We start from the raw sequence: 23,915 nt of genomic DNA on the forward strand, positions 1-23,915 counted from the left end.
AAAAAAAAAAAAATTAACTGCTATTTGTTTGTTTTTTAAATGCATTTAAAAAATCTCAATTTAGGGCTTGTCTTCAATGGAACAGCACGGAGTAGAGAAAACATACATGCCGAATAATGACGTCATAATTACCGAATAATAATGAGTCATAACGGAAATACCAAATTATTGACATCATGATAAAAGTTTTTTCTCTAATCTGCATCGAGGTAAGAAAGCAGACAACTCGCTCAACTTTTCTTTCGAGTTCATGATTCATGTTGTTGTATTTTCTAAGCTTTGTTATTTCACGAGATTATTTAGTGCTGCCTTTTTTTATCCGGATATTTTGTAGATAAATTAAGAATATTTTAAGTTTCAGCCCTTTTTAACAATTACAGATAAGAAAGACACTCATGATTTTACTGCTTGCAACGTTGAAAAACATAAACAAGTTGCATTGACGGTAATGCAAAAAGTGCAAATTCTGCAAAAGATGGAGATAGGTGCAATTTATAGCAGAATCGTATGGAATTGCGATACGATTGTGTATGATATACAGAAAAATAAAGAAAAGCTGTTGAAATTTTACAGCAACAGTGATTCTAACACTGGAATCCAAAACCGGAAATCTTTGCATGAGGCGAAATCGGCAAACCTCGATGCTGTGTATATATAATATAATCAATTTATATATGTAATAATAATTTAACGCATATAACAAGTTGTTTCAATAATGTATATAATAATTTAATTAAATGTATCTAATATGCCTTATTTATTTTGCGCTTTTAGTCTGAATATTATGATTTATCTTTTCTGTCCTGAAATCCGCACAACCTCTGGTCCCAAGCTTTGTGGATTTCTGGACTTCTACAGTAATACATTTTGGATTTACCTGGGAATCGAATCATACAAGTGCTCAACAGTGTTCAGAGGAATATTGCACCATTCTTCGCGGAGATACTGTAAAAGTTATGGGAGAGATGCTGGTGGAGGATATCAATTCTAGATCGAGCAATCTAAAACAGACCACAGCAGTTCCATTATTTTGAGGTCAGGGGACTGTGCAGACCATGACAGGTGTTTTACTTCATCCTCATGTTCATCAAACCATGATCGGACAAATCTCGCTGCATGAATAGGAGCATTATCATCCTGAAAAATTCCATCTCCTGCAGGAAAAAAAAAGTTTGTATCATAGCATGGACCTGGTTAACTAAAACTTCTCTATACTTCTCCCCAGTGATCCTTTCTTGCAGTATTACTATTGGGCCAGCAGAAAACCACGACACAGTTGTGCATACCATGACGGATCCACCTCCATACTAAACAGCTGGAAGTAAACAATCACGATTATACACTTGTGCAGGTTTTCTCCAAACATGCAAGTGATGACCGCCTTCTGATCTCCTTTTGGTATGCCAACGGAATCAAGAAGATTCACAAAGTCCGGGATTTTATTAATGAGCATCACATGGACCTCTTCCTCATTCAGGAGACACATCTGGTTGAGGGACTTAGTGCGAACATCGCGAATTATTACTGCTACCGCAATGATAGAGCGAACTGCATCAGTGACACTGTTCGTGCTAGTGGCGGTACTAGCATTTATGTAAAACGCTCTCTAAAACATTCTAGAATTCCCACGCCACCACTGGAGGCTCTAGAAGCGACTATTATTCAAATTCATATTCCAAATTGCCCCCCCCCATAGTAGTAGCGTCCTGTTATATACCTCCAAGACAGGAACCTGCATTTATCTCTGATCTCAGAAAACTCAGTGGTGCTTCTAATAACCTGATTATCGCAAGAGATTTAAATGCCCGTCATAGAAGTTAGGATTGTGTCACTGCCAACAACTATGGCAATAAACTTCAAATTTGGGCTCAGGACGCCCATATCCAAACTATTGCGCCGAACACACCTACCCACTTTCAGTTTCCTGGGGGTATAGGTGCTCCTTCAATTATACATTTGGCTCTTTTCAAAAATATTCCAGTAGATTACTCGATCGAAGTGATCCTGGAATAGTCCTCTGACCATTATCTGGTTCACCTCACCCTTAAAACAACCAAAATCAATCAAAATTTACTGATGCAAGTCTCCACAAATTGGGACAACATTCGGTTTGTTTTGGAAAATGGTATTTTCCCCCTATCAACATTAACGATAATCAGGACGTTGATTTAGCCATTAACAGGCTCAACCAAACCCTAGGAAGTGCATTTACAGCTGCTTCCAAACCTAAATTCAGGTATAATCATCACAAATTACCTGACTTCATTAAAGAGAAAATTAAAAACAAAAACCGTCTTCGCAGAGATTGGCAGAATACACATCTTGAAAGCTTTCGAGGTCAACTGCGAAGACTCCAGAATGAGATCAAGTCTGATATTAAGAAATACGTAGACGAAAAATACTCAAATAATCTAATAAATAAAGACTTCAAACAATAGCCTTTGGAAAGCTAGCACTCAGCTACGCAAAGCTAAACACGACATTCCCCCCCCCCAATGGGCACGGTCAATGACCGGATGGCATTAACAGACACCGAGAAGGCTGAACGCATAGCGGACAGCCTCCAAACTCAATTTTCACCTAACACCGAACTCATGTTCGATACCTGTGCTGAGCATACGCATGAAGTCCAACACCAAGTTGAAGAGTTTCTCTCCTCAGATACTCACTCTGAGGAACCCATTACTATAGCAATGTCAGAAATTTCTGTTATTATCAGAAATCTCAAACCTGGAAAAGCTCCTGGCGTGGATAGGATTTCTAATCGCATGATTAAAAATTTACCAGTCAAATTCATATTTTACCTAGCAGTTTTGATTACTTCTATGCTAAGGTTAAAATATTTTCCTGACAGCTGGAAGAATGCTTGTGTCATTCCTATACTAAAACCAGGAATGGACTCAAAGGTCCCTCAAAATTATAGACCGATCAGCCTCCTGTCTTCACTTAGTAAAATCTACGAAGCTATACTGCTTAGATTCCTGAATGATTTCTGCCAAAGACGAAATATTATTATTTCTCAACAATTCGGTTTTCGTGCTAAACACTCAACTCAGATCCAGCTACTGAGGGTAGTTGAAATCATTCACACAGGATCTCGCAGTGGAAAGCCCACAGCTATCGTTTATTTAGACGTAGTAAAGGCTTTCGACAGGTGTTGGCATATCGGAATTTTATTCAAGCTACATGCGACTTGGAATTTCGGCAAATTTTGTGCACTTAATGCACTCTTACCTCAATAATCGTTCCTTTTCTGTTAAGGTTAAATTTTCTGTCTTTTCTCCTCGTCCTATCCGGGCCGGCGTACCACAGGGAGGGCTAATTAGTCCTTTTCTCTTCAATTTGTATGTAAATGACATACCACAATCACCTAGTGTCAACCTAGCACTTTATGCAGACGACACAGCCATCATTTCACAGCACTCAACACTGCATCTCACTCTCAATCACCTCCAACAGTATTTGTCAGACTTGGAGTCCTGGCTTATTACCTGGAAAATCAAAATTAATGTCGCCAAAAGTGCCACCACAGTTTTCTTTTCCAGAAAGAGGAAGTCAACTCCAACCACTCAGGTTGTTTGATGAAAACGTACCCTGAGTGGATTCATATATCTTGGAGTACATCTAGATGCGAAGCTGCTCTGGAATACACACATCAACTATGCCATCTCTAAAGCAAGAAACTCTCGGAACCAGCTAATGTCACTTATCAACAGAACCAGCAACCTCTCTCTCTCAGCAATAAGATTCTCCTCTACAAAGAACACCATCCTTCCTATCCTGACGTACGCAGCCGTTGTCTGGTCCACAGCAGCTAACAGTCATCTAAAGAAAATTCAAGTATTCCAGAGCATCATGCTTAGTATCCTCACTAATGCTCATTATTTCGTCCGTAATGAGGTGCTACATAACAATCTCCAAATTTTACCCCTTGATGCCTTTTTTCAGCAAAATTCGGCCAAGTTTTTCAATAGATTATATCACAGATTGAGTGCATTCACTTCCCGCATATGAACCAGCAGAACCGAGCTCTGCTAAGCGACCTAGGAGTGTTCTTGATAGAACATTTAACATCTTCCCTACAAAGCTTAAGCGGAGGTGTTTACTTGACTAGGAATTCTCTCTGAATTAAATTTCACTAGCACTTTACGGGCCAAACCCGGCGATCCTTAATTATTTCTACTCACGCGCAGGACCTAATCCGGCCTTGTTCAACTGGCATCGTATATCCATGCTGCTAACATTATTTTGCTCCTCCATTTGCCAAGACGTCTCCTTTTCACAAAACACGGTCCAGACTTGTTTTTTACATGGGGAAATAATCTTAACTTGTAATCTTAACTTTTATCTTATTCAAAAAATTTAATCTTAAATACTTAACTTATCTAATTTATTATTTAATATTTTTACCTTAAATTAACTTATTCCAGCTTAAAGTCTAACTTTAAAACTTATCAGTAACTCTTTTTATCTAAAAAGTTAAGTCCTTGTTAGAAAGAAGTTCTCTCTTCAGCCTTACAGGGACGGTGGACTTTAAAATATCTAAAAGTCAACCAAAATATTGAATTTTTTTTTCATAATATTCCATATACATAACTGCATCGTATGCAAAAAACCGAGTTAAAATATTCCAATTTTTAAAGAAGTTACAAGCATTTAAAATCTGTAAGACTTAAATATTGCCCTTTAAATTTAAGAGAAAATATTAAAAAAAATGTATTTCAACAGTTTTTTACTGATGTTATAATTTATATATCTAGAAATGACAGTATTGACAACTATTAATGAACTGACTTGTAAACAGGAGGAACGGACAGGAGGAAACAAACTCGTTTTCCCTACTCGTTACAAAAAAGCGTTGTCAACGTCGCTTGAACCAAAGCAAAAAGAGAAGTTTACCTGCTTGGATAAAAACAGAAATAGTGAAAAATATTGTAAAGCATTAAAAGATAATGTAAATGTAACAAATGAAAGTAAAACATATGATGCGAGTGAATTTTAAAGGTTTCATTGGATATAATGCATAAATTGTTTCTACCTCTAATTTTGAATCACATACCAATTTGCGATATGTTTATTTTTCTCATATTTAATATTATGATATTAAAAATAGTTAAATGATACGAAAATGTTATCTATTCATATCTAAAGTTAATTTGTTCTTTCTCATGACCATGTATTAAAGGTAAGTTTGAAGAAAAACTTTAAATTCGGTTTTCTCAAAACAAATTTTTCCGCAGTTTGTATGTCTTGAAAATGCTCCATGCGTCTCATTTTTTTTTTTTTTTTTTTTTTTTGTTAAAAATGAATGATATTTGGAAGAAACTATCTTGTTATATGTTACAGTAGATCTATGTATGCATTTTTGGATATGAGGTTATTAAGAAGTTTAAACTTGTGATAATGGTTAACAAAAGGTGACATTTTTCCGAAAACCGGGTTTAAGTTCAAAAAAATTCTTTTTAAAAATTTCTGATCCATCATATTCAATAACGGATACACAAAAACTTTTGTTAAGTCTTTATAACTAAAAGGAAAAATTAGGAAAAAATATTGAAAATTAGCGTGCAAGGAGCATTTTAAATCTTTAATTAAAATAATTAATGATTTGTTTAAAATTTTTTTAATTTAAAGTAAATTGAAAGTTTGAACATATATTTTATAAACTGATGTTATAATACATATATGTGTAAAATTTCTTCTTGAAAGCACAAAAACTAAAAAAAACTAATTTTTCAAGTCCACCGTCCCCTTAAGCGCTTTGAAAGAACTTCGCTTATCACTCCCTGCAGAATCAGTTGACTTCGTTCCCCTCAACTTCTCCTTGCGCTCTTATTTCTCCTCTCAATACCAGTTCTTTAGGTAGCTCAACCCCTCTTCCCCCCGCCGACCATACCAAGGCATTAGCGAACATCGTGGCTCTTCGATTTGCCACGAGAACCTTTCCCGGGGCTTGAAGGATTCGTTTCCTGTCCCATGCTCTTTCGACCTGTTTCGATTCCATTTACGCACGCCTCAACTACCTCTTTCTCTTTTAAATTTGCTGCGGCGGGAGGTCTTTGACCCCTACCTAGGCGAAGTTGAAAGCTGAAAGAAGTTTTCGTCCCTTTGGACTTCTTATTCATCCCTTGTACCTTTAAACCCTTAACGGTTCTCGTTCCTTTTACTCTAGCCATGCTTTGTCTTAATTATTCAGTCATTCTTAACAAAGTTGTGGAGGTAATTGCAATTATTTGCAAAGGTACTCCGGAAGCCATCGCCTTGGTCCCTTGGTCCAAATATGCACCCATCCTGTTGTATGGAAAAGTGTGAAAAATGATTCATCTGGCCATATAACTGGCTTTCATTTATCAATCGTCCACGTTTTGTGATTGTGGCACCACTGTAGATGATGTCTATCATTAACATGTGTGACAAGTGGCTTGGGAATTGCTGCTCTGCCGTAAATATTCTGTTTATTAAGGTGCCTCCTAACTGTAATTATTGACACTGGAGAATACAGATGCTGATTGAGTTCTACAGTCACTTTGGCCACAGCTGTTTTCTTTTTTAGACATTACACTCCGCTTCAATACTCGTTGGTCTCTTTCACTCAGCTTCTCCTTCATCTTCTTTTGTGCTTTGCCGAGCTTGTCTTGCCATGCTATGTGTATGCAGTCATGACTTTAGACACTGTACCTCTAGAAATACCTAATAGCTCGGATGTTTCAGTCACATTTGTTCCAGCTAATCAGGCTCCTATAATTTAGCCTCTTTGAAACTCTGTGAGGTCTGGCATTTTACACTTCTGATGAAAATTCAAGATGTATACAACTTCAGTAAAGCTACCTCATACTACTATGATTATTATATTAATTCTATTATTCTTATATTAAAAAGCACTGGTAACTAGGATTATATTTTATTGCTTACGAAATGCATACTTAATTGTTGCTTTTAGTCACAGGTGTTTCCGTTAATTTGATAACCACCTGCATATGTAGGTGTTTAACATATAAGTTGTTAGCAAATAAAATGAACTCTATAATTTTAGACTGGAAATTTTTTCTTCCATTCACTTGGCTTTTCTATTGTGAATTGCAAATTTTATATGCCGAATCATCAAGAATTTTTACATGCACAGAATTTGGCATTTCCCAAGCTTTCTGAACAGTTGAGCTTTCACTGTACTACATTCAGACACTATAATTTTTATGTTATGCTTATACTGTATTCCTTATTATTTTTGAATGACAATTAAATTACCTTTGAATTCTCAAAATTAATTTACTTTTAATTGCAGTAACAGCTCGACCCCAGTTCAAGCAAATAAAATATTTTAAAATTTTAGAAAAATTTTTCCCTGGAAAAATCTAGTAAATGAGAAATTTGTAATAATATTTATAAATGAGAGATTTATAGAGCTTGTAATAAAATGAACACATATACATTGTCACCAAACAGTTTGATTTAGCATTAGTAATGGATAAGCATGACACCACAACACAATCATAAGAAAGTCGCTTTGGTTAACACAAATTTGATTAATTCTTGATAAGCCGGTTCATTTTTTGTAAAGAAGGATTAGCTAACAAGCAGGCTAATTACTTGAATAACAGTAATAAATGCAAGAGCTAACAAAGAAAATAAAAGGTATTGGTAAACATACATATTAGCATTACAAACATCTTTCATTTATGATAATAATATCATAAATTAAATAATTATAAAGCATACAAATTATATTTTTAATAAATTGCATCAATAATAGTCAAGATGTCTGAACTAGACTGGAAAATTTAATAGAGTGCAAAAAAATTATTCCATATCAAAGTGTGTTACAGTGTGCTAGAAAATAGTTTTCATTAATTAAAGCAATTGTGTAAATGTTTGCAGAAATTAATAGTTAAATTTAAAATAAAAAGCTTAGCATGAAATCTATTATAACAACATTACTATGCATTTGGATCACTGACGTATAAATTGTAAATAAATTTAAAATATTACGCTAAGAAGTTTTTCTAAAATTTATCTAGAAGAAAAGAATTAGATAAACAGTACTGCAAATTAATATAATCAATCAGGCCTCTCAATAAATAAAAGCTTATTTTTTTAACCAAAAACTAAAAATTAGGATGCAAAAGTTTGTGTAATATACTTGGAAATACCTGAACATATAATTAGTTAGAAACATACAATTAAATTAATAACAAGCTAATTAACAGTAACATTAAGCTTAATTTCATCCAATCTAAAACAAGCAATCGATCAGGAGCTCCGTATAACTGAAGTTTTAATCCTATTTTACGTAGATTTGCGTATAAAATAAAAGTTGCACTTGTGAAACAAGTGAATAATGTACTAATAGTCAACAGGAATTAAAACACAGTGGTTAAAAATATAACTTCTTGTCAGAAGGTATGCAAAGTTGCCATGGCTAGAGAAATTGAATGATTATAGAAAACTCATAAAGTTAAGCGCTACATTGTGAAAAGAAAATTCTGGAATAAACATGTTAAGAAAATTAGATTGAGAAATAATCCTTAATTTATTGATATCCATATAAACTCTATGCTTTTGGGAAAATGTTACATAAAATTTGCACCGAGGTATCAATCACCGAAACTGAGTTCATTAATTTTTTCCCTTATTTTTTCTTATTAGAGGGATTTGTAAAAAGATATGCTAAGGTAAAGGTGAAAATTTTTGCAATATTTTTATACAGTAAATAAGTACAAAAAAAAAAAAAGAAAGAGCTTGGGGGATCACTGGGACTAGAAACTCGGGTCGAACTACCAATGTTTAGTGACTTTTCCACAAGACCTTTTGAAATTAGGCTGAACAATATATTAAAGAAAATTGAAGATACAGCACACGTAAGAACAAAAGTGGGCTGAATTAGAGATTTACATGTTTGGTGAATGAGTTAAACTTACCTGTATGCCATTATGAAATATCAGGAATGTAGCATAAAAGCATGAGTGAAGAAGGCAATGGCAATCTAAATCATTGTAATCTAAATGTACAGGGTGTCCGAAAAGTCTTTCTCTGATTATATAAATTGATAACTCGGGCTAGAAGTAAGATACAAATATGAAACTTGTGTCGAATTGTTTACAAACTATCAAAGTTTTTTTCCTGTTTTAGGTTCGCAGTACGTAAGTAGTGGATGAGGTGCAGTGCCCAAGAAGCCATGTTAACCACAGTCGTTGAATCGATCCCTCCAGTGATGTTGGCTAATGTGTGGACGGAAATTGAATATTGCCTAGATGTGCTACGTGCTACCAAGGTTGCTCATGTGGAAGTTTACTGATGTGTGAAAAAAACTTTGATAGTTTGTAAACAATTAGACACCAGTTTCATATTTGTATCTTACTTCTAGCCTCAGTTATCAACTTATGTAATCAAGGAAAGACTTTTCTGACACCCTGTATATCATTATCAGTATCTGCTATTAATTTCAATACTGCTGAAAAAATTATAAATGAATTATATTATACATCACATGAACTCGTTGCATTATAAATTACAACAGTCAGAAATATTTTTAGCGACCATCTTTGTTAACAAGTAATTTCAAGTAATTAATTTTACAAATAATTCAGCCTGAAAGTAGGTTGGAAAATAAGCTACATGCTGAAGATTAAGCTTTGACAAGGTGTTAGAAACATCTTCTGTTAACTAGAGTTGTGATGCAAGAATTTGTAAAAATTATCATTTAAATATAAATTGGCATAAATACAATACAAAGTATATAAATTCTACATACATGAAAACTTGAGTACAGTGCAACAATATGTGAAAAAGAAATGGATTAAAAGGAATTGAAAATCCCAGGATATGAATATAAGGGAGTTTATTTATTTATTTATTTATTTTGTTAATTATGAAAATTCTGCCGATGCTCATAATTATTAATTAAATGTGTATTAGAAATTAAATGTATGCCAAAGTACATCAGGTGGAAAACAGAATAAATATTTAAACGTTTCTAGTATTAAAATATGGAATTTGTAACAAAGTTAAATAACCTTACAATAACTTCAATGACTAAAAATGGAAAGCTTAATACGGGAATATATTGCAATACTATTAGTGTGAATTTAGAACGACTTAAGAAGTCCAATTTTTAGATTTAATAAAGATAATGTTTATAATTAAATTAGAACTGTTTACTTAAATGGTAAATTTGAAAGTTAAAACCATTCTGCTATCTAAGAAGATTTGTTAATATTTATCTAGACAAGAAACTTATTTAAGGTGAGCTACAAATCCGATATTTGATACGTTGATTATGTATCAGTTTTGGATATGTCATTAATCTTTCAATTTTACTATTCAAAACTGATATATATATTATCAGCGACTAAAATCTACAACTTGGAAAGTTTTTAAATCTTACAGAGAATAAAAAAGATCTGGCTCATCATTCCTTTAAGGATCATAAAACTTTAAAATGAGTGTAAAAGAAATTTATTTTTTAGCCCACACCAGACTTTAAATTAATATTTGTTTTACATGCACAATTTTTAAAATATTGAAAAATGAAAATAAAGGCTTGCAGTCTCAATAGAATGTCCCATTAACGGTAATAAACGACTTTTTGTAGCACCGAATCTTCTTGGAAAGAAATGAGGGGGCAGGAAACGTTGCGCAGTTCGTGGATTAGAAAAGAGGGGGACGGGGATTTTCGATGAAATTTGGCGCAGTTTGTACCCTACCCGTTTGGCATTCAAACAAGATTCACATGATTAGCTTAGCCTTTTTTGTATCATTATTATTTTTTATTGTTTATTTACCCTTAAAATAGCAATAATAATTGTTTTTAATATTAAAAATATTATACCAATTGAACCTTCAACTGCAGACATGAGGAATTTGCAACAAAAGGACTAGGCAAGGCTTTTAACATGATAGACATAATGTAAGCAAAACTAGAAAGTATAATAGGAACACTGTGTGATTAAAAAATGTTAGTAGCCATATCCATTCTGATATATCCAGCTATAAGGCCATCTACAATGACAGAAAGTATAAAACTACATAATCTACTCTAGACAGAGATGCTACTTACAACAACAATCAAGATAATACTAAGAGTACTGCAACTACCTTCAACACTGAGAGGAGTACAAGTTGCCACAGAATTTCTCTGCACAACCATCTACCTCCAGCACCAATTCTGTCACAACAGAGCTAAATTAGCCATCACAGGGCATATATTTATTTGGAAATAGTTATTTCACTATGTTCTTTTAGTCGCTGGTTAAATTTTCATAGTTTATAGCTAAGTAAATATTGCTACACAATGTTTCATTTATAAATTCATCTTAATTACAAATTCAGCATATGTGCAATTAATTTGAGTTACATAAAGGTTTATAGAATGCAATACCTAACATACCTTAGGGAGTTCAATGCACATCACGACTGGATATTTATTAGAAAATGCAAAGTTAATCTTTTAAAATTTAAAATGCAAAATTGATTTTTTTGCAATGTTGTAATTTTTATTCAGTAATTATTTGTAAGTGGGTGACAACAGCAGTATTTCTAAGTGAAACTGGTTCATAAAAACATATACAGTAAAAGTATGCTTTTGCATATATCTATAAATTTTTACCATGGCAGCAGAACAAATCATGATCTGATTTAAATGAATGATTAAAGAAGCTCTCAAGTGGCTGCATATTGATCTTCTTCCACAAATTCTTGCAGACGAGCCTCATCAACATCAGTAAGCCGACCAAAGCGCTCTGCTTCTTCAATGTCATAGTTCTTGGTTTTCAGTTTTCGGTACCAAACCTTCACAGTGTCATATGATACAACATTAGTACCTAAAGCTGTACGGCAGATGCTATTTGCACCAACATTAACCACGCATGCGCATTGAGTTGTCAGATCTGTCATTTGAACCCAATCGAAAAGAACGGATTCTACGTACGTGAACTACCTGTAGTGAATCTTTTTTAAAAAAGAGGCGCGTTAATACCTTGGCGCAATTTATCATTTTTTAGCGTTGGCGACTTTCAAAAGTTTTGAAAGGAAAATGGGTTCCTTTTCTTATAAAAAGAAGGAACACATTTCCTTTTATTAAAGTATATATAAAAAAGGGCAGATTTTTATGTTCGCAATATTTATCGTTTTCCTGAACGGTTTGAATATTTTGAATGACTGATTTGGGGGGGGGGCAGACAAAATCTTGTTTACATTTTTTGTACTTCTTAGAATACATTTAGCTTCAAAGATGTGTTTTGCGCAATCAAGACTTTAATTCATTCTTCTTTGAAAATTTTCCCCTGAGAAAAGATAATAAAAATTAGACAGAGGATTTCTGTGTAGAAACTGTAGACAGGAAATAAGTTAGTAACAATTCTGTATGCCTGTGTATTTTTTTTATGAAAATACTTGGCATTTTCAAGACACAAAAAGTAGTTAAAAAAACTTTGAAATATTAGTACAAACACATTAATAAATTAAACTGAAATAAATAATGGGATGTAATTTAAAATTTAAAAGACAGAAATAATTTAATGTAAGAGATTTAGATTTAAAAATTTGCACACACAAATGATTTATCAGATTTTATAAGGTTTTATTTCATAAATAACTTCGATTTTGAAATATGGCAATTGAACCTATAAACATGTGTGGATACTGAAAAAGTAATGAATGTATAAGAATATTATAATTTTCAGTAAGTTTTCTTATTGAACTATAAATTCTGACAGTCCATGCTATAGCACTAGGGTCTAAGTTTACATAAAAATTTCTTTGTTAAATAAAAGAATTTAAGTAATTTCTGTAGCTTTTTTGTCAATACATTAAGGATTTTTTAACTAATTACACATCCTCGCTTGCAATTAGAACCATCATTAAATCCCTATTTTATCTAATAATTTCCTGAACATTATCATGTATATAGATTGAACTCATCTTTGTAACTGATAATTACTACTCGCAAATTATTCTCTTGCCGGTGAACTATTAACAACCTTTTCTATTGCTGAGTTAGAGTTAACAGCCTTTGCTCTGGTCACCGCCTGCGTTACGGAAATCGGCATAAAATGCTGGTTTCTGGGCTGACTGTGCGCATGCGCGAACGTAGGTGGTGTGAATAGCCTCTTGGCTATTCGCACCGTCGGTGCGATTAGCCACTACGAAACTGTACACATGATTTTGTGACATTCTGTAGCTGACTTTTGCAACAGAACTGGAGGTAAATGATGGTTCTAATCTATTAGCGGGATAGTTCCATTTTAGACCCCGTGTACTTAATAATAATGATACTTTTTTTTACAAATTACATAACACAATGTTCTAAAGGAAATCTCTTTCTTTCAAATGCCAAAAATCGTTTGACCAAAAAAAAAAAAAAAAAAAGATTAAACATGTTAATGTTAACTGTTTGTGCAGACGATACTTGTGGTGGCAGGAAACTTTCGTTAAAACCCAATATTAATATAATTTTGTAACTTCAGAAAAGAATACAGAAGATATGATTAAAAATATGTTTACCATTGGGGAAAAAGGAAGTTTTAATATGTTTGAGAATTACTTAGCACATTAGACACTACATAATTTAACGTAGTGTCTAATGTGCTAAGTAATTATTTTAGTTCAGTAAAAGGGCATAAACTATTAAAATGCTATTTTGATTTAACTTTCTGAATTTAATAGAAGAAATTAACAGGTTCACTGTCAACCACAAGAATATTCATAATTGGCAGACTGAATTTGCTTGTCAACTACGAGTATGCATCTCGTAGCTATGTGTATTCTTGGTGCATGCAAACAGATGCACCATATCAACTTTGGCAGCGAATGTGTTAAGCTAAGTTGGGTTAAGATGCTAAGCTAAGTTAAGCCTAAGACTAAGCTAAGTTAAGCCTAAGATGGCATTGAGAGTTAATTTTTATTTATGTATTGTTTATTAGTGAGTAACAATATTTCTGAATGTTCTGCTTCTCCGTTATGCAAAAAGTGTTTTGGTTTTAGGTTCTGTAATGTAATGCTGTAAATAAAATACCTAAAGTAAAAATATACTTTCCACATATATATAATTCTCACCTATTAAAATTACAGAAACATTAAACAATTTTCAAAAAGAAAACCAGTTTAACATCAGCATTTATTTAAGCAAATATTCAAGTGACAAAGAAGCCAGTGTGCTTGCAATTCACTCCTTTAAAAGTTGAACTATTTTTAACTTCACTTCTAAATTGGTACTATTCATATCAAAGTTTTATTAATTACTGAAGTACTACTAAAACATTTCATCATTTTTTTTTTTTTTTTTTAAATATCCAATAGCTTATGTGCAGGATGAAGAATACTACACTTTAACAGTTTCCTTATTAAGTTTTAACCCTCTTAAATCCTATTTTGATACTATTTCAACCTTCCTACTTTTATCCTCTGTTCAAAAATTTACTTTCTGAATAGAAAATGTTGGCTTTCATCAATTAAAAATAATTTAGTTGATGTACCCCTTACTGCTCTCACCTGCCATTTCTTATATTTACCAATCACCTCCTTTTCACAATGTATTCTACAATTACAGAAAACTGGATTTCAGGCACATGCAAAATATGTTTATCTGAAATTTTATTGTTTTTAAAAATATACTGATCATTTTTAGTTTCATTTACCTTTAGAGTAATGGAATTATGGTTCCATGACATAAAAGATGGGAGAATGCAAGAAATGCATAATTAAGATTAATTATACATGCTTTAAAACAAGTACAGTCAAAAGTCGTTAATTCGGACACCCATAATCCGGAATGATCTATAATCTGGACCTCAAAGCTAAAAACTTTCTGCGCATGCGCCGCGTTGGCACATGCGTTTTACGCGTGCGCGTAAGACCTTGACTACTGTGCATATGCATGTGCGCAAGAGCAGAATACGTTTTCGCCTGCGCGTTTAATGTATAACGGACGGTGTAAGCTAAAATTATCTAATTATCTATTTCAGTTAATGTTAATGATTGCGTTGTTCCTTAATCTTCGAATTGGATCGCGCTTATTATTTTTTGCAGACTGTAAGAGCAATTTTATAAAAGTAAACTTGAACTTTCGATTATGTCAAATAGATTTTCCGATGCTGGAACTTCCAAAGGATCTACAAAACGAAAGTATGTTTCGATGTCCAACAAACAAAAAGTGGAATTGCTGCTAAAAATGGATAAAGACATGAAGAATGTGACAGAGAGGTTAGTGAAAACAAAAAAATTTCGATTGACAAGTTAGTCGGTATTCTCGGTACAGCAATTAACAGGACTTGAACAGCGGAACTTTGTAACTGAACAAGGAATTATGTCTGTTTATAGAATTAAAGAGAAAGTATTATCACATAAAACGAAGCAACTTAAACAACTTACATTGAAAGAAATGTTTAATAAAGTAAATAAATATTAAGCTTTCTTTTTTTTTTTCTTTTTTTTGTAAATTTTGATACCCTTTAGATTGTAATTGTTCTTTATTTCATAAATTACGGTTTCATATTTTTAATTTTAGAATTTCTGCATGCCATCTTATGAAATTTAAACTGATGATCTATAATCCGGAAAAATCGATAATCCGAAATCGCCGAAGTCCCGATGAGTCCGGATTAACGACTTTTGACTGCATTGCAAGTCTTCTCCAAGATGACCTCCCATGGCTCCAAAGGATTTGAATCTTCTGTGGTTGCGACTGTCTTACAGAGATGATCTTCCGAAACAGAACTTTTATGAACATAAACTTTTATTTACGTTTATCACTACCAGTAGTTACTATGAAAGAATAGGCTATAATTTTCTTTCTTATAGTTAATATAATTATGTAATTTCCTTCAAATTTAAATAAATGACTAATTGTTCTAATAGCATTCTGCTCTAGGAGAGATTTTAAGTGCAATATAATATTTTTTTAAAATTAACTATCAGTTTTTTTTTTTCAATATATTACCAGCTCCATTCAAATTTAAGTTCTGACTATAGCTTTGGTTTCTTCTCTAAAAAGAACCAGCTGAGCTTTTAAGCAAATTATTTCATAGCTGTTTTCATTTTTCATCAATAGAGGGCACCAATAGCTTGACTCCCACTGGCTTCTTGTTCTTCGTTTGCACTTCTGCAGCTAAAGAAGGGGATTCTATATTCAAACCTTCACAATTAGTCCTGCAAATTTATGAATATTACAGTGATTCTTGTTGCCTTAACTTCTCCAATAATCATCATTTGGCATGTTATTTTAGCTCAAATTTAATTATACTACTTAGATAATACAGCAGAAAATTATCTAAAATTAATTCATTAAGGAGAGGAATACAGGATGTTTATAAATGAATGGTGTGGCTTTACAAATTAATAATAAATTAATGTATTACCTTACCCATATAAAACCTACACCATAAGCATGGGCAACTGTTCAAGTTTGTCATGTGCTACCTGCTATTTGCTTGTTATGCTTACTGTGTAGTTGCAGTGTCAGTAACCAAGATGGCACCGAAACAGGAATAGGCTCTCTGTGTGCTCCATTTTGAGGTATACAGATCAGTGGTTTCAGTGCAGTGTGAGTTTCATACACACTTTGTGTGCGGTGTCCTGCGAGAAAGTATATGGCCCATCTTTCTTTGAACAAAAAACTGTGATTGATGACTTAAAAAAGTTCTAGACATACAGGATGTTACCCTAGTTGAACACCAATTATGATGATTACATTTTAAAACTGGATGGCTTACCCCATTTTCACAGGAATATACAAGAGCTTCTTAATCAGTGTCGAATGCTGGTTTGGACGTGCTGAGACAACAACCTTCTCCTCCAGCCACCCTGTTCGCCGGATTTAACACCATGATTTCTTTCTTTGGGGGTTACGTTAAAGACCAAGTTTACGTACCGCCAATACTCATATCCCTTGAGGAAGTTTGTGGTGGGATAAAACATGCAATGTAGACCGCCTAGGCAAACATGCTACACCAAATATTGGAAGAATTTGATAACTGTGTAGATGTGTGTTGTGTGATTAAGGCTACACATACAAAAGAATTGTGATTAATGGATCGAAAACTTGAACAGTTGTCGTTGCTTATGCTATAAGGTTTGCCCATATAAAATAATGCATCAATTCATCATTAATTTTTAAACCTGGACCATTCATTTATAAACACCCTGTGATTTTCTGCTTCAGAGGTATTTCATCTCAAAGAAACTGAATAAATCAATATTTTAATGGATTAAGCCAGTGTCTGAATATTGATAATTTCAAACTCAAATCTAGGGATTTCTGATATGAATCCTATCCCAAAACTTGCACTGGCGAGAAGATACCCTTAACTTCTTCAACTGGAATAAATTTATCACAGAGCCCTTTTTTTTGGCATATGCCCTCAAAGTTAAAACCTTTCTAAGATGACCACCTCTGACAGTGATCAATATTTTGAAGAACATAAAAAACATCACCTCTACAGAAGATCAAAATCATCTGGATCTGTGATGGTTATCTTACAGAAGGTGCACAATATTCTTCTATATCCATCTTACCAATGTTACAAATACAAGTAGAGCTTAATTACTAAAGTTAGGAATGCCAAGCCCTGTGGAAAACCATTAGAAATTGTGAACAAAAATAAGTACATGAAATAATAATTAATGAAACAATAAAAATTTAGCAATAAAATTTTTAGTTCAAAGATAAAGTCAATAACAGTTAAATTAAGTTGATGATAATTTACATTTTTTGGTACCCTGAATCAATTACTCAACAAAGTAAAAGAGCTCATTTTACCTGGGACTCCAGCTGAAATTACATTTTGCTCAAAAACTAAACATGAGTCAGAAGTTGAGTTTAAATTCTGACTAGAGATACGGTTTCTCTCAGCAACACATTACCTTCAAAATTTGTCCAATTAAGTTTCACTGCAGTGAGTTTCTATGAAAATCCAGCACTTATTATTTTCTAAATTTATCTTTATTGCAAATGAGTTATCTTCAGATATTAGAGCTCACTGCACATATCTGGTTTTGATAAACCCATAGTCATGTTTTAAGTTTAAAACAGAAGCACATGCAACTATGAAAGGGCAAATTTAAATAAATGACATCAGAATAAAACAATTTAGAACAATAATGAAAATGTCCCAGCAGCTGACTTTTTCAGAAAGGGGGTGAAACTGGAAAGATTACCTCAGTAGGGATCTTGATGAGAAAAAGAAGTAGCTGAATCAGCATGATTTTGAGTGAAGAGATAAAGGACATTTGAAATGACTCAAATGCCAATACTGACTTGCAAAGTACTACACTTACACATAATCCATTTATTTACCTTGATTTTGGACTTAAATTTACTATTTATGTTTTCACAACCTTTAACTGATGAGGATGATTTTAAAGAAAATGGCAGAGCAAAATATTAAAAAAAAAATTATTGTTAATTATTGTCTCTAAAACGGAAATAAATTTCACAAACTAATGAAAGTTGCATGCCATTTGAAGGGTTAAAATAGTATTGAATGACAAAAGTTGATCTGGCATAAAACTTCCCTTTTCTTAACGCATTGGGTTATTCAGAAAGTTGTGTGTTTTTTTAATGATAAACACAAATAAAGCAGTATAAAAATCTAAGAAAATTTCATTGAATCACATACGCACCACTTTGTTCTATCACTTTTTGCCATCCCACCCGTAGCTGAAAAATTCCTTTTTTTTTAACTATTTTTTTTTTAAAGTCACTAGGTTTATTTGTAAAGAAGTTATCAAGATGCTGTTTGACAATCTAGAAAAGAAACCATCTCCTGGAAGCATGGGATGCCTACACATCGTAGCAGCTTACACACACAATCTTCTTCAAATGATCATGTACTGTACTTTAGAGAATATTTAGTCTGTCTGTTTCTATATTGTATAACATTAATCTTCAGTGAGAGTTCCTTTTGATATGTTCTTCTTTACAGAGAATGGTATAATAGAACAGGCACCATCATTGAGGGGGGATTCCTGCATTTTAATTTTTCGAACTATATCATAAAAAAAAAAAAAAAAAAAAAAAAAACTTTGCTCACATACGGCACAAATGTTACAAAGATAGACTAGCATTTTACCCCTTTTTAAAACAATAGAACACATGTCAAAAATGAACTCTGGGGTTCTAAATTCTTAGCACCACCTTGAAATAAAAATAATATCCCAAAACATGCAAGAATTATGCAGCATGAGCAGATCATATTTACCACTTCTCCTGGGTGCTGACCCCAATGAAGACTTCAAATTAAAGCCACTTTTTGTTTATCATTTCAAAAACCCAAGAAGGATGAAAGCAATATCAAAATCAACATTACCAGTAATTTGTGAGTCTAATAAAAAAATCATGGATAACTATGAAAATTTTCCAAAATTGGCAACCCAAGGTGTCTGCAGTTGACATTCCTAGGGTATATTGGGTTCCAGCCCATGCATGGATTAAAAGAAACGAAGCAGCTCCTGTAATTGCCAAAAGAGCAGTTAACAAGCCCCATGCGAGTAGCACTAACGTGCCCCTTCCAAACTCTTGTCTGAAAACCACTCTCAAATGTGAATTAATGAAACAATGGCAAAACTACTGGGAGTCGAGCACTACAAGTAGAAGATTGTATAATTTTTATCCAAAAGTAAACCAGAATTAAAATAGCAGCTCTTCACAATTCACACAGTACCTGACACAGCATGGTGCATACATGGCCAGGGGTGTTTGTGGGACCCAAAAAATCCCCTGAAACTTTTACGGACTTACTACCGACGTTTTGGAGTTTCGAGAAGGGGGGGGGACAGAAATGAAAAATTACAATTATGAAGTATTGAATGACCTAATTATAAAAGTTCAATGAATTACTTTTTTTGCAAAATTAATAATCATAAATTTTCAAACATATAAACTACTACATTTTATGTAAATATTTTAAATTACCTGAATTAATTCTTAAAAAAAAATTATTTAATTCCTGCTGCTTTTTTTATTTTCTGATGTTTGTGGGCTTGTCTTTCTTTTGTGGTGAACTTCATAATTGCAGGAAGGTTGACTTTTATTTTCCTCATTTACAGTTGAAGAAATTTCCTCGAGAACTGCACATGCAGAGGTAGAAGCAGTTTGCTTTTCTGCTAATGTAGAAGGTTTTTCAGAGACTTTTATAGATGACTCATCTGAAATACATGTTTTTAAGTCCTCTTGATATGTTTTCCAACTTCTGTTCATATTCAGTAAGAGATCTTTGTGAATTGGATCAGTCATTGGATTTTTTTAGCCATATTTTTCACATGAGGTTTCTTTAGAAGCCATTAAATCATATTTAATAGTCTGCACTGCATCTATGGAATCAATTTTAAGAGAGGTTCTATAGTCAGTGACAAGTGTATCCATTAAGTTGAATGCACTTTCCACTAATGGGCCATGGAAGCAGCTAAGGCAGGCTTTGACCAATTTAGCCAATGTAGAATACTTATAATCATTTGTGAAATCATCTTTTAAATTAAAAACTTTAGACCAATATTTATCAATTGTTCACTTGACTTGATTTCCACTTTCATCAGATGTGTAGAGCATTTCTTTGGTGATATCAATATCACTCTGGTATAACCTTATTTCAGCTTCTACTTTTGACTTTTCATTATCACTAAAAATATGGGACATAAAAGATGATAATTTTTCAAAAGCTAATATTGTACTGGTTTTACCTCTTAGCTCTGGATCTAATGCTGTAAAACTAATTAGATATGAATTTTTAAGGGGTAATTTCTGTTTCACATGCTGTGCTGTATTAGTATAAGCTTTCATCAGAGAAATTTGGAATTCTTTTGCTATTGGATGATTTTTTGATAATTTCTTCAGGAGAGTGGAAGCTTCTGCACCAGTAAATATTACTTTGCTAGGTAGATGGAATTCTGGATTTGTGACATCAACCTTTAATAAATCATTATAAGATGTGCACTCTATATTTTCTGGCTTCATAAAAAAAGAGAAAAATTTTGCCATCAATTTATAAATACTGGAATGTATTAAATGAAGCATTGGTTTTTTTGTTTCAAATAATTTAATATATGTGTTGAACTCTGGTAATACTGCTGAATATAATGTCATATGCAATAAAGTTTTGTTTTGCATAACAAATAACCCATTTAGTATTCTTTTTTTTTCTGAGCTAAAGCATCCTTTGCGAGTTGTTGGGAATGCAAGCAAGAATGCACCCCTTCAACAATTTTTTTATGAGCTGCAGAAATATTTCTTTTATTGTATACAGTTTCAACATAAGAAAAATAATCCATTTATCAGTTTTATCCAAGTAGTGAAAATAAAATGCAATAAGAGCATCCCACAGATCTTTGATTCTTTCTAAAACACATAAAATGTACACCCACCTATGATCTGGTCTCTTCAAGGGCTTAAGTTTTTTAATGGCAAGGGATTCACAGATTTTGAAAAAATTTTCTCTTTTACTGCAGCTTTTCATATCAAAATAGATGTCATCAAACAAATCTTCTAAGTATCTATCAAAACATGAAGCAAATTTTTTTTGCACAATTATTAGCTGTGTGACATGTGTCACCATCAATATCTAATAAGTGGGGTGCTTTGTTTGATCGTAGTCTGGTTTCAACACCCTTTTTTTTTCCACGCATGGTATTACATGAGTCCATTAATACACTAATTAAGTTTTCCCATGGAATATTATTATCTTCAATAGTATGAACAACTGCTTTAAAAACAGCTTCTGAATTGCAAGATTCCATCTCTAAAGATGCAAAATGATGAACTACAACTTACTGCATTTTGATTGTTGTCATAAAACTGCACCAATATTGCCAGTATACTTTCTTGAGCATTGCTAGTACTTTCATCCAAATTTAGAGAAAATGGAGTCTCCTTTAAAGTTTTAATGATATTTTCCTTAATAGTTTTTGCGAGCCCATATTTCATCTTATAACATGCAGTAGTCCTGGACATTTCCAACGAGTTTAGTGCCATATGATCACGATTCAAGTGTTTGCAGAGTTCAATTAAATTGGAAGCTACATTGAAAGAAAGAGAATTTTCGGCGATAAACGAAGTTATTAATACCTCTTGCCGTGCTTTTCTTGTCACTATATCCAATGGCCGAGCATCAGTCTCCAGTAAGTTTTAGAATGATTTGTGAAAGCCTTGAATCCTTCCCCACCATACTTGAGCAGCAGCGAGTTACAAAAAACACAATATGCTTGTCCAGCAACATTTATTTTCTTGCACCATGTGCCAATTGTATCCCCATTACCATCTCTCCATTCAATCCAATTCCACCTAAATGCATTCTGGACACCTTCTTCTAATTGTATAATATCACTATTTATATTGAGAAATTTCATAATGAAATTCTCTTGCGTACATAAATAAAAAAAAAATATTTCAATAAACAAAACGAAAAATTTACACATGCATCAATAAATGAAATGAAAATTTTACACAGCGGAGAAAAAAAAGTTGAGAAGCGATCAATGATAAATAGCTAATACGGCGAAAAATCCCCCTTCTCTACTTATTGGTGTCACGCCAGGAGAGATAAGACCTTTGAACCCAGAGTCACGTGATCGCACATCTGGTCGAACGAAGTCTCTCCCTTTTTTTTCTGCCGCACCTACTTCCCGAAAAGAATCCAGAAGAGAATGTCCGAGAACCGGGGGAATGAGTCATAACTCGCAATAAGGAAAAAACAAAAAAGAAGTTTTTCCCCCTTTTCACTGCCTTTGGAGAAAGAAAGGAAAAGTTTTCACCACACACACAGACCTTGCGTTTTCTGCTTTCAAAGCAAACAAAATTACCCAGACCAAAATAAATAATTCATTATTATTCCTACTTCCTTTTGAACGACGATCCGCAGAATTTCCGGGTATCGAAGTTCAAAATCCACGGAATTCCGGGGTTTCCCCGGAGGACAAACACTCCTGAATGAAGGAAGCTAGAGTTGAAGAAATCATGATTCTCTATAATATAGTATCTATACCTTACCATATGAGAATGACCGCAGTGCCTCCAGATGCTGCAAAAACTATGATAGAGTGAAAAAGGGCAAAATGCATACAGCATCATCAGTTTGGTATGAAATGACATCCTACACACACCAATAACTTGAATAACAGTCCTGAAATGCAGATCACTCAATCTGATCACTGGGATAAATATAACATCAATGACAAAAATCCTCACACAACATAATGAAATGAAACATCACTTTCGTTGATGTGTAGAATCTGTAATACTAACATATCCCGAGTTCATTACACTCATTACTCAGGTCGTATCCTGCTTGAACTCATGTGCATTGACAGCAATGTCTGAGGATCCTATAGATTTAGAAATTCTCACACTGAGCCACTTTCTGATTGGAGCTCCAGTTTCTACTTACCATAGCAGGAGCTTTCGCAAGAGCCTTCCTCCTATAGATGGCAATTGTGTCAATCCATCCTACAACATTTGTGGAACAGGTGGTCAGAAGAGTACCTTTTCCAACTGCAACAAAGTCCTAAGTGGCAAAGATCACAAAGAGACTTGGTCGACGATCTTGTTTTACTCAAAGAAGAAAACATTCCACCACTGTTGTGGCATATGGGAAGAGTCATTAGACTCCATTCTGAAAGTGATGGTAAGATCCGTGCAGTAATGGTATGAACTGCTTTCAAGAGCTTATCCTTAAGCTTTGTCCTTTATTGAACCATGAAACAAATTCTTAAATATGATATAAATTATTAACTGATATAGACTCTTGAGTATGATTTTGATTAGCAGTTTCAAAAATGTCTGCATTCTATTTTGTTTAAAAAGTTTGTGTTTAAAACTGTAATTAATTGAAATTGTGTTTTAATGGTGGGCAGAATGTTTAGGCTCACATTTTCAAAACTAGATGGCAACCACAGGCTGATGCAAATTAACTTGCCCTAGTTATATGACGAAAGTA

At 33.3% G+C, this 23,915-nt stretch overlaps 1 long non-coding RNA gene and 1 pseudogene across 2 annotated transcripts in view; one reads left to right on the forward strand and one right to left on the reverse strand.

Moving 5' to 3' along the window:
• LOC146996566 (beta-1,4-mannosyl-glycoprotein 4-beta-N-acetylglucosaminyltransferase-like) overlaps positions 1 to 23,915 on the reverse strand; it is a 53,442-nt pseudogene that overhangs the window by 4,264 nt on the left and 25,263 nt on the right. The gene's annotated exons all lie outside the window — the stretch shown is intronic.
• LOC146996567 (uncharacterized) lies at positions 216 to 9,478 on the forward strand. Its single transcript, XR_015042228.1, has 2 exons — positions 216 to 676; positions 9,127 to 9,478. It is a non-coding gene; the product is annotated as an uncharacterized LOC146996567 (long non-coding RNA).

This window comes from Stegodyphus dumicola, chromosome 7 (genome assembly GCF_044657685.1).
Source record: "Stegodyphus dumicola isolate Sdum_Otavi_A_Nest chromosome 7, ASM4465768v1".
NCBI lineage: Eukaryota > Metazoa > Arthropoda > Arachnida > Araneae > Eresidae > Stegodyphus > Stegodyphus dumicola.